The 12,138-nt window shown below is 39.7% G+C and overlaps 1 protein-coding gene across 5 annotated transcripts in view; it reads right to left on the bottom strand.

Annotated features, from left to right (window-relative positions):
• Positions 1 to 3,674, bottom strand: part of TNC (tenascin C) — a 69,252-nt gene extending 65,578 nt beyond the window's left edge. For 2 of the 5 annotated variants that reach the window (XM_010223437.2, XM_010223438.2), the window contains exon 1: positions 3,126 to 3,671. The gene's annotated coding sequence lies outside the window, so the exon portion shown is untranslated. Of the gene's footprint in view, positions 1 to 3,125 lie in introns of all 5 variants that reach the window. The other 3 variants (XM_088527965.1, XM_010223435.2, XM_010223439.2) reach the window with 3 other exon arrangements.
• Positions 3,675 to 12,138: the final 8,464 nt, after the last annotated feature.

Below are 12,138 nucleotides of genomic sequence, written 5' to 3'. Positions count from 1 at the left end.
TAGAAGTAGTAACATCATCATCAACTTCTAATGAAGTCCTACGCAAAACCTGCATAAGGCGAGGATATCAATAGATATCAATTTAACCAACTAAATTACATCCTAAAAACTCAAAATTGATGAACTTATTTTTCAGTTCTGGAGCTCAAATTTTTATTTTTTCTGTCCAGAACTAAAAGTTATCAATCCTACAGTTACTTGTACTGGCTCTTCATATTTCTGAGACTACCTAATGATAAAATATGAGCCTGTTGAATTGTCACTCCCTTACCTAACTTCCTATCTCGTTACTTTGTAATGATGCTTTCTTTCTGTCAGCTGGTTCCTTAAAGCTGCTTTAAAACACCGTTGTAGGTATTACCTTTTGCAGTAGTTCACAGTCCGTTTTCTGTCATTTATAAACACTGGTTTGATGACAACCATCAGTCTGTGAGAAAGGTGTGCTAAAAATCACACCAGAAATTAAATCTGAGAAAAGTGCAAGTTGGTAACCCAGCACAGTTTTAAAGCTCGATAGCTCAACCTGCCACAGGTTAAAACAAAAGCTGTTTTATTATTGGAAAGCTGAGATTTCTAACTTTCTTAGCAATATAAATCATGCATTTCTAAGCCTAGAGCTTTATGAAATACTGGGCTTTAAAACCGTCAGTGGCCCTTCAGCTTAGCAGCACTGTGATGGCATGTGTCCAAGGTTGAATATATCAAATCGCAGATTTCAAACTGCAGATTAATTTTTAACCATTCTTAATTTTTCATATTTTCCAGTATACCATGCCAGTAAGACAGATAAAGGTGCAGCTGACAATGAGGCAGACACCTCACTCCTCATTTACTTGTATTTCTACACGTAACATTCAACCTAGAGAGATATCAGAGAGTACTTATGAAAACAGCACACTGAATGATCACTACTTAGCTCTTACAAATCTGCCAGTGAAGGTCATCCATTTTCACCACACAACACCATTATACAATTTGGTACTCTACATTGCCATTTAGGACTTTTGAACACACCCTACAAGGTTACATGAACAGATACATGGTTGTTTGTACCAGAAAAATGGCAGAAGAACACAAGAAGCAAGTCTATTATTCCACATGGTGGTATGAGAAAGGATGCAAGAGTTGAAGGTCCGGCTCCAAAGCAACATCACTATTTCAAATGCCTGCTCTTTGGTCTTGTTTGCTTTGAGGAAGGAAAGGATGAAAAATGAAGAATTAGTCCTCAGAAGTACACAACCTGCTACCTAGTCTGGTCTTCTGGAGACTATATGTTTTTTTGCAGATTCAATGTCTTTTCTACAGCTTTGGAAGCAGTTATGAAGTAATTCTAGAGTTAGAGGATTAAGGACTGGAACTTGGAAAGAATTTTCTCTGGCATGAAAGGAGCCTGAAGACAAAATTAAAGAAAAAAAAATATGGCAAAGGAGAGGTCATTTGCTGAGTAAGGGGAATGTGAGTGCCTGTGACAGCGGGTGAAAGGGGTCCCCCTTATAGCATCGCTCTTCAGCCTGCCCTTTTTCAGCTGCTAACCTCCTTGCTCAGTTCAGATGTGATTCCTTCCAGAGCAGATGGCACACAGGTGTAACAGCTCAAAGGGGACTTTCTATCAACTCCCTGATAACACCCGAAGTACTTCCAAAATTCAGCTGCAGACAGACTGATTTGCCTCTTTTGGCTAAGCACATTCAACTGCTACCATTTTTGCTTCTGAGTTCAGTAAGAAGAAAATAAAAGCTCAGTGCCCACTTCCACAAGCCTTCCTGCAATTCAAAACACTGTGGACAGTCCCCACCGGTTGCCTCAGTCACAAACTACAGCACCCTGCAGATTTCAGAGCTCTAAAAGACAACGCAGCATGCCAGCACAATAAAACACAAATACACAAACGTTAATCAGGAAGTATATAAAATCAATTCCCGTTATTTAATGTGATTTAATGAACTCAAAATACAAGCAAATTAAAATAACAGCTGGACAATAGGGCTTCTGCCCAGTCCATGCAATTAACATGCCACTCATTCACTTCTGTGTATTTTTTTTTATGAGAGAAGTTGATAAATATTTTTACTTTGCTTCTTACTTTGATGATGCCTCCACCATGCAAGAGAACACATCATGGTCCTGTCAATATGAATATAACAGCATGGTATGATAAAGACTTCTGAAAAGTTTAGAACAGCTGCCAAAAAAAAAAACGTATTTCCTGGGGCCAGAGGGTAAACCAGGCAGGGAAAACCCTGCAAGATGATGTAATGTGAAGTTTTGAGTAGAAAAGTTTAATTCCTAAATGAAGCCAGGTGCTATCACCTTCTCTCAGTCAATCTCTCCATTTCAGGCAAGTCTGAGCCTTAGTGGTAAGTGCAGACAGAGTCATGCTGAAAACCTCAGTGCACAAGGAAGCAAGTAGTTAAGAATAAGACGGACACACACACTGTAAAGCTTGTTTTTTCCATGATGATGGCAGAATTTCACCCTCCCCCTGCTCACAGCCCACCCATTTAAGCCCTTAGTAATCAGATACCAGTTGAATCTTCCTTTGTCTTGAGCTCCAGAGTTGGATGTTACTGTACTCTGAATGAAACAGCAGCCTGGGGGGTAGCGAGGGAGGTGACAAAGCCTCCAGTGCAAACAAGCAGGCAGGCAGCAAATTAAAAAGAAAAAGTTTCTAACTTTCAAATCGCACACAATAGCACTGGAAGGTTACCTGGAAGGTTTTAGGAGTCCATTTCATCTGGTAAGTGGGGAGAAAAAGGGAGTAATATTTGCATTACTTGACTAGTCAAGAGGGAATCCCACACACTACTGATTTTCCAGCCATCCTGTCAGTTAGGTTTTTACCTAGTTTTCTGTAGATGTCCAGGATCCAAGTAACCCATCTTCCATTCATACATTAATTCAAATTAATAGCAGTGAAACATTTCCTACATTGTTCTTGCACAGGATAATAAAGACAAAGTAAAGACAGGCATGCTCCTATTTAAAAAGATTCCCTAGAAAAACCCCTGCCTAGTCAGGCTGAGTAAAGTTGTAGCTGTGAAGGTTACAACAGAACACTGTGTTATTGAGAACTTGAGGGGTGCAAGAGCTCCTGATTTTTTAATTCAGGAAGGAAGCAGACTTACCTTACAGACTCTGACAGAGATTAGATCCTGCTGTGAGCAGCCTCCATGAAATAAATATGATGCTCAAGTCAGCTATCAGGCTTCCGACTTTGTTGCTGTCCTGTCAAAAGTCAGAAAAGTTGCGTTGCCTGATGCTGTGTGTGTGCGTATGTGTGTGAAGCACAGAAATGTTTGACAGTAAGGCAAACTGGTCAGATCAGCCAGATTCTGCTGGGTTTATATAGCTGAGCTGCAAATCCTGATCCTTGGCTCATTCCACTGTAATAGGATGCCTGAAGGCATTTTTTTTCAGTTTTGCTTTAAAGGAACAGCCTCTCTCTCTGGCTTCGCTTCTGAAAGACACACACACACACTCACACACAGGCACACACACAAAAAAAGAATTTGCATGCAATTTATGGCTAAAGAAGGAAACCCCTGGACCATTAAAAAAGTCAGCTCAGGGCAAATGACTCAGAAAGCAGAATATTTTCCTTACAGCATCAGCGAAATACATTATCGGAAGCTTTAATCCCCTCATCCCCATTATTTTAGCATTACAAAAGGGTAACAAAATTAAATAAAATCAGCAGACGCGCAAGTAGGATTTCAATCCCAGGAACTCCTAGAGGACATAGCGTGTCAGATGGCCAACTAACGTAAATCGACCACACTCCATGGAAGCTGACAGAGAAACCCTGATTTACACAAGCTGAGGGTCTGGCAAACTCAGGTAACTGCACGTTCGTGATCCCGGCGCACAGCTCCTGCTCACACAGGAGCTCCCGGGAAGAGAAGAGAAAGCAGGGAAAAACTCAGTGAGCAGAGTCCCACGCTGACTGTAACGGAGAGGGGAGAGCCCAAAGCAAGGCACACACGAAGGGTTCCCTTTTTCACAGATCTGATAAAAAGGGATTATGTGGCCGGGGTGTGCCCACATGTGCATGTGTGTGTGAAAAAAGATAATCCATCTCCTTTTGTGAAGCTTATGTTTTTTTAGGCTTTTCATTCTCCCCATTTCCCAGAGCTACCAAGAACACACATACTACTCATTGGGGACCATTTCATGGGCAATAGTTATTTCCAAAGTACCTTTGAACCTCAGGCTTAAGGCTCAGTTAAGATTACAGTTAATGAGAACCCTTCAACACTGATTTCCCTCCTATCTGACACTAAAAATCTGTTCCTTAAACCTGTTCCTTAAACCAGTTACAGAATTGGTTAAAAATCACTGAGATCAAAGTTTTCAGTAAAAAACAGACATGTACCCCTCTCAGACTTTAATAATTACCCATTTCCAACTTTTACTCTGATTTTTGAACAAACTATTTCAAAGCCGTGATAGCTTCTAATAGAACTTGGATATGGTATTGGTGATTCTGACAAAAATCTGTAAAAATTCTTGGTTAATCCCAAAGTATCAGGTTCTCTCTGATTGCTAATTTCTCCACAGTCTTGTTCTGGACATCTCTACCAATCCCAAAGGCAATAGGGACAATATATATAGTTTCCAGTAATTCTCCAATTTTTGTGTAACACTGTGAAACTGTGAGATGTTACACAATTTGTCAAATAAAACCTGATGGGGACTCATATAAAGGGCAGTTCCCCACATAAGGGGCCGTTTGTTACTTCTGGAGTTAACTGGCAAATGTTTGAAAAGCAGGCACTATTTCATCACTCACATCCACAAGGCTAAGCAAAATGGTTAAAACTTGTGTGTAAACTGTGGAAAACTATTTGCAGGATTTGTGGGTGGTTGTCTTTTTCTAGTACTTGTTAATAGCAGATTTTCTGCCACTAGCTGTTTAATCAAAACTTAAATCTTCTTTTTCCTTAGTCTTTTCTCTACCCACTCATCTTCCGACTTCAAAGAACAGGTCCTATGAGATAAGGTTCAGGTAAGAGTTCAGACCTGTTCTTGTTCTATATTTTCTGGCTCACCCATCCTTAATCATACTCTGCTGCAATCACTTAACAATACCCTGACTCAGAAGCAAAAGATAACACGAAAGAACAGGAAAATCTATTTTAATCAGAAAGATACCTCTAAGTTGTGATCGCTAATAAGCAAGACTTAAGCTGATTTGTCTGCCCTGTGGTATTCTCTGTCATTAGATAAATGTGGAGAGCAATTGATTTTTTTGTTTTAATGAAGGGAGGAGGGAGTAGGCAAAGGAACAGCCAACCACCAGCAGTTACAACACTGTACTAGAGATTCAAGAACAGAGGGAAGGCTGCAGTGGATGGACAAATCTAAGAATATACTGATATTCATGAAAAGATGAGCAACATCTCAATTAATTATTCTGTAAAATACCTGAGAACTGCTCAAAGTATGCTCATTTTTATCTCAGGACAAAATTGTTGCAACTCATGTAATCTGACTTAGTTCTAATTTAATAGCTATATTGGTTCAACAAGGCCACAAAATAATCTCATTTGTAGCAGAGTGTTTGACAGTGTGAAAACTGCCCTGGAAGTGAAGAAGTGTGAAACCAGTGGGAATTACCGTATCACTGCTGCAGCCGGAGGGATCTTTGGCCAGGCACACAGTGCAGCACACTTCAGTAGCACGCAAATGGAAACACAGCGAATCCCTGGAACATAATTCATGGAATATAAAGGCCAGATGACTGCTTTTGTGCAGGGAATGTGAAAGTGCAAGTTTGCAATCATTTCTCAGAACCACCGTAGTGAGAATTTCAACAGAATCAACTGGAAATACAAAGATAGTAACGTTGAGGCCTAATCATGTTAGCCACTAAAATTACAAAAGATATTCTAAAATGCTGGGATTTTTCAAAGACGATCTCCAGAGAGGAAAAGTAAATTTCCCCCTTTTTTGTTGTATTTATTATCATTATTCTCAAGATATTTCCCAAGGGTTACGTTTATCCCCTAAATGAAGAAACACAAAGCTGCTTGAAAGCAGACCCGTGGTGCTTGTGCACTACTTGTACACAGGACGTTAATTGTGACTGATGTTCTTTTAGCTTTTTCTTAACTATTCTTTTAAGAATGTATGTCTTGGCAGCATTTATATGGCTTGAAAAGATTGCAGATTGAATCTGAAAGAGGACATAATTGAGCAAATATGGATGCTTAATAAAGTTATTTAAATTCTCTTCCCATAGCAGGGAAAAGAAGCTATGTGTTTGCTAAGAGATACATGAGAATAGAGACAGTGACATATGTGCTAATGCAGTGTCTGCCATATTCTGAACCATCACCTTAATCGTGTTCATTCCTCTCGTTCCCTGTTCTATAAAACAAAACTAAATGCATAGCAACACACAATAGTATAAACTAGACGAGAATTTGCTGTTAGTGCTATCTGAAATGTTTAGAAAGAGTATGGATAGCACGATGCAAAATTCACTGAGGAAAATCAAAGCTTCACTGCAAAAAATAATGTGTGAACCAAGAATAACAACTGTGTCAAGGCATAAATATTTTCCATCAAAACTGCTGCTGCCAGACTCTGTGACACAGAATAGCCTCTGATCTACTTATCTTCGGCACTTACCGTCTTTGCAATAGGCTTTATTAGAACCTTAGGAAATAAAACGTGGTCTCCACTGTGTGTGAAAATACCAAAAGAGAGATGAGGAAGAGTATGCCAAGTTGTTGAGGAATGAGGGCAAAAATGAAGTTTATTACGCGGGATGGAATAAAGCTTTTATCAGCACATTAGTATTACTTATGAGTATTTGGGCCATAGATGACACAGGCAAATTTCACAACTGATTGCCAGGAAAGGTTTTATACCCTACCATAAGAATTTGTATCCTCTAATGCTCGAGTTCATGGAAATACTTAAGCACATATTTCTATTATCCCTAAATATTTAAGTACACTCTCCTATAATCATGCGTTTTGATGCCAGTATTACAGCCAATCGTGTTAAACACACACTTAAGATTCTTGCTGAACAGGAAGCCTCCCCAGTGAAGCTATAAGTAAGAAAAATAGTAAAGTCAAGTCCACGGTGTATATCTTTTTTTATCTAAAATATGTTCAAGTATGATAGTAATTATCAGTATGTGTCCTAAAACAAGGTAGGGAAGGATTCCTAATTCTGACAGAGTGAAAGGAGGACAGCCATATAGCCCATGTGTATGTGCCAACATTTCTGTATCCTTTGTTGGCAATTGTGATGCACTTTCAGTCAACTATTCTCATAAGAGGTTTGCCTTAAGATGCAGATAGTTTATATTAGTCATAGGATTGGTGACAGGGATGACGAACACCCCCTTAGGTAGAGATGAGGAGATGTATACATGTAGGCTTGAAAAGGTAGCTTTTTGCAGAGTGTGATAGTAATGTTCCATTGATCTTTACTTCAGTATATCAATTATGGTTAATTTAGTGAGAATATATTTTTATTCTGAGTAGGAATTTGACGGTGCTTGCCTGAAGTGCCCGTGTTATGCTATTCTATACCACCACCAGCAAAAGAGCCTTAAGATACTCCATAATCTTTGATCTTCTCCTGGGCTAAATGATGGCCCTGGAGGGTTCTGCAGTGAACTACCTGAAAGAAGGACTTCCTTACGTACAGAAATGCTGCACATCATAGAAAATGCCTTCAGGCACTAAGATAGATGTCAGCAGGTTACCACAGATGGACCAGTCACCTTCTGTGAGCATAGGACAACATTTCTGCAGAAATATACACCTGTGCTAAGGACATCTCTTCATTCGATGTTATTAAATACAGAAAGTATCTTTTCTGGAAGAAAGAGAATGAAGATTTAACAAGAAGTCCTTGTGGTAGTTAAACATGTCCTTAAGTGATTCTCATTAGTGTAAGCCATGCTGTGAAGTCAAAGACAACAGAGAAATGGTTTCATAAGTGCAAAGGAAGAGAAACATTCAGTTTCAACTACACTTTTCAACAGAGCGCTTGCACAGAAAAAGAATGAGATGGGACCTTTTAAAATTAAAATAGTCTTTCCCTAGGGCAGACCAAGCTACATTGGAATGAATATAGACTAGTAAAATGAGCTCCGCAAAACAGAATAGTACCTTTTGTAGGGAAAACTGCCCCAAAATTAACCACGATAGCAGCACCAGAATGAGAAATAAAGGATTGTGACATGGCTTTCTGACATCCAGACAGAGGTGACAAATTTGATGCTTTCTGGCTATCCATACTGAAATACACAGAGGTTCTCTTATCATTCTCTTATCTAATATAAAGGCCTCATTTTTGAAGAAAATAGGATTCCCTTTCCTAGTAAGGGAAAAAAATTACAACTCAGTTTCGTCACTCGTGCTTCAGGGAATGCTCTCATTTAATATTAAAGCTGTACTTGGCTTGGTTAACCAATTGCTTTTTAACATAAAATCCATAGGAAGTGTACACGTGCAGAAACATGAAACAGAAGAAAACTTGTAAGCATTTTTATCCATAGGATTAAAGTTGGTGAGTAAGCCAGTCACTCTGCAGCACCCATTTTTTGCTAAGAGATAATACATACCGGCTGTGAAGGTAACCGTGCTCAGCCTTGAAAGCAGAAAGCTCAACATCAATGCTGGCTTAAAGCTGAAATGAATCTTGATACAGGAAAGTGCAAAGAAATGCGATTAAAGGATCGTGAATCATGACCCCCCTGGAAATTATTTAGTCATCACACCACCCATCCAGACACTGTGGCACTCCTGTGACTGAACGCGAGCAAGGACGTGGACAAACTGCTGGTTAAGATAGGTTCTTTAATCCGTAGTCAATCAATAGCATTTGTAGAAGACCCACATGAAAACAAGCTCCCCTTGTATGTGCTGGTAGGCAGACACACAAGGTCTGTTTCAAAAAGTCCTTTTTTCCATGAGGAAAACCCTAATCCACAGATAAAATTTAAAGGAACAAAAATCAAATAGAAATACCTCAATAAGAAAGCAATATACCTGTTTGTCTGTCCTGTGAGTTGAAAGCAAAGAAAGAACGGCTCTGTCTGAACACTAGAAGTCTCAAGCTGTGCTTAAGAGAGATAAGAAAAAAAAACATTAAGGGGTCTAAGAAACTTAAGGAGTCTTGCAGAGTTCAAAACATATCCCCAGAAATATTTCACTACTTTAACACATGTGCATATATTTTCACATTATTTGATAATTTTGGCCTTATGCTTTAAACTAACTTCTACATTAAAAGATAGTTGAACATGTATGAACATGTACGTTCTAGAAGAGAAAGTATGTGATATAAAGAAATGAAAACACCGTGCAGTAACTCTAGTAATGAATAAAAATAATCATTTTTTCCCATTCTTCATCTGTTGTCAACAGTTTTAGAAATGCAGCTACTATCTCAATAATGTAGTTACTATCTCAATAATGTAATCAAAAAGAAATAATAAAATCATAGTACCTTTTGGTTTGCTCCAAATTCTTAACTTAGGCTCAGTTCATAGAATCCTAACGGTTGGAGAAGAAAAAAGCAAGGATTTGAAAAAGTTGTGAAAATTTCTAGTCTGAAGGAGACTAAAATTCCTTTTATAATTCTGGTCCTAGACACTTGTATCTCTAGTATTCAAAGCACGTCCTAAAATGTGTTTTAAAATAATAAATCAGCCGCATAAATTAGCAAAATGTTTAGCCTATTTGCCCAGTTTTTGTGGATGAGTGGCAGATGAAATCATTATAGATTGTCAAGAGTCTGACTGATGGATAACTTGCAGTTTTCACTGTAATTCTTAACTTCTACAATCAGTCGAGCAGGTGAAAGGATCACAGAAACAGTCGAGAAACACGCCAGAGAGTGGGACTATTTGACGTGCACAGCCTTTTTACAGAGCAGCCAAGTGGTTTAGTGTGAGAATTGGTACTAATATATCCACGTTTAGAGAAGAAGCAAATTCAGATGTTGAACCTCAGGTTCAAGATTAATATCCTGGGAGCAGAGGGGAAGGGGTCCCGTGGGTACAAGTATCCTTGAACTATATCACTTTCTAGCAGAAAAGAGAGATGTTTTTACAGCTTTGCTTGCTGCACTGGTTATTGATAATGTAACAAGAAATAGGGTCAAGAAAAAGCACAGATGACAAAATACGCACTTGAGTTCCCAGAGCCTGTCTGTCTTGCTGTTTTTTTAGCAAAAAGTGCTAATTAGCGAATCCTTCCCCCTGTTGTTTTCTTCTCCGTGTTGCCACCTGCCCAGCTGGAATGTCACATCCAGGCTGTCAAAGGCTGGCGAGGAACCTCATGCCGTGCGGCTGAGCCCATGTGGCTCACGAGGGCTCGGAGCGCCGCTCGTCTCCGTGAGCACCCAGCCGCACGCGGAGGGACCGCGATTCCAGCTGCAGGAGACGGAGGAGGAGCAGCACCAGCACCTGGGCATCGCTCTCCTCGCCCGTCCCACCGTGCCCGTGGGAAGACAAGCTCCTTCTGCTCCCCTCGTGGGCAACCCGCGCTGCACTGTGTCACTGCACTGCTTGCAGTGAGGTCACAACAGAAAAGCAGACGGAAAGAGCACGGGGAGGCATTTTTCCTTGCCTTTCTCCCAGCATTTCCGGTTAAAGCCCATACACCTCTCCTCATATCCTGCGATTGGCTTCTTCTGGGACCAAAGGGAAACCTCAAAGCAGATGGGATTTAACTTACTTACATTCTCTATAGCTAACTCAGGTTTCATTAAAGACAGCTGCAATCCCAGACTTCTTTGAATAGGTTAGCTCAGTTCTTTATTTGTTTTTATAACTCTAGAGATCCAGGCTCAGGAATAATTTTGAATGGGAGGAATGGGAGAGTAAGACTAAACCTTTTTCCCTAGCTCAGAATGTTTTTTCTTACCTCTTAGAATTACCTCCCTTTGAGGGTTAGTAAGGAGGCAAACCTTCTACAACAGAACAAGCCAAATCTCTCTCCATACTTCTGGGGTGCAAGTTATATGACAGTGTTGTGCAAACATTACTCCAAAGTTCATTTACAGAATTGAAATTAATTGAATGTACAAATTCAATTCACAAAAGAACTAAAAAATTTCCTCTTCTGGACTTACAGCATCTATTTAAAACATTAATAATGCTGTGTTTTCAAAACAACCAAGACGGAGCGGAAAATTCTCATCGCTTGTTGCAGGATAAATTCAGTTTGTCAGTTATTCCAGACAAATGGCAGTCATTGCTTATACTGAGGAATGCACAAAAGCAAATAATTAAGACAAGGATCTAACCAAGAGGATAGAAGAGTGCCTGCCATTGGTCTCTGTTCTCTCCAAAACAGCCTAGACTTTATTAGAGAGCAAGTAATTTTGTCACATGTAAAGTGATTTCTACGTCAAGTGTCTGTAATATGAAATGTTACAGTTATTTCCACCGTTACTTGATTAAATCACATGTTTTTTGGCAAAGTCAGTGCCTCTCATAGGCTGACTTCTAAAAACTGATGCCCAGAGAACAGAGAGGGGATGCAGAAGCAATGCAGGTATCCAATTCCAAGTCTTTTATTACCTCTTTAAAAGCTTTTAAGGACACCATTATGCAATGAGGATTAGAAGTACTCGTGTAACAGCCAGTGCTTTAGCATTCCAAAACGACCATGTCCAAGATTGTTCACTACACTTAGGAAGTGATTCCATTTGCTAATGCCAACAAGATACACCACGTCATGAATTCCAGTCAATTATGGCTGAATTCAACCCACATCCTCCTGCTGTAGTTTTCCACCACCTCAACAGGGTAACAGCCACACAGAAACATTTTCTGCCTCATTACCCATCATTAAACGAAATAAAATTAAAAATGAAGTGTGGTGAGAAACTTGGAATCAAGCATCTTGGGTTCCAACTTGGCCTTCGGCCAAAGCACAGCAGCACTTACGGATATTATACATATTTCTTTGATAGCATCATGACTCTTTTTCCTTTTTTTTTTTTCCCCTGTCACATTGGTAGTCTCTCTTCCCAATTTGCTGTGTAATGAAGTGACACAGGGTTTAGGAACGTCGCCTGGAACAAACTACCGCCTACTGCAGCGGGAGACTCATGCCTCTGACTTCATGGTACCCGGGGCTAAAGCTCAGAGCTACTGCT

Source organism: Tinamus guttatus, unplaced genomic scaffold, assembly GCF_059628265.1.
Source record: "Tinamus guttatus ecotype Peru unplaced genomic scaffold, ASM5962826v1 Tinamus_guttatus_pri_ptg000297l, whole genome shotgun sequence".
In the NCBI taxonomy this organism is placed as follows: Eukaryota; Metazoa; Chordata; class Aves; order Tinamiformes; family Tinamidae; genus Tinamus; species Tinamus guttatus.
This window is presented reverse-complemented; position numbering and strand designations above follow the sequence as displayed.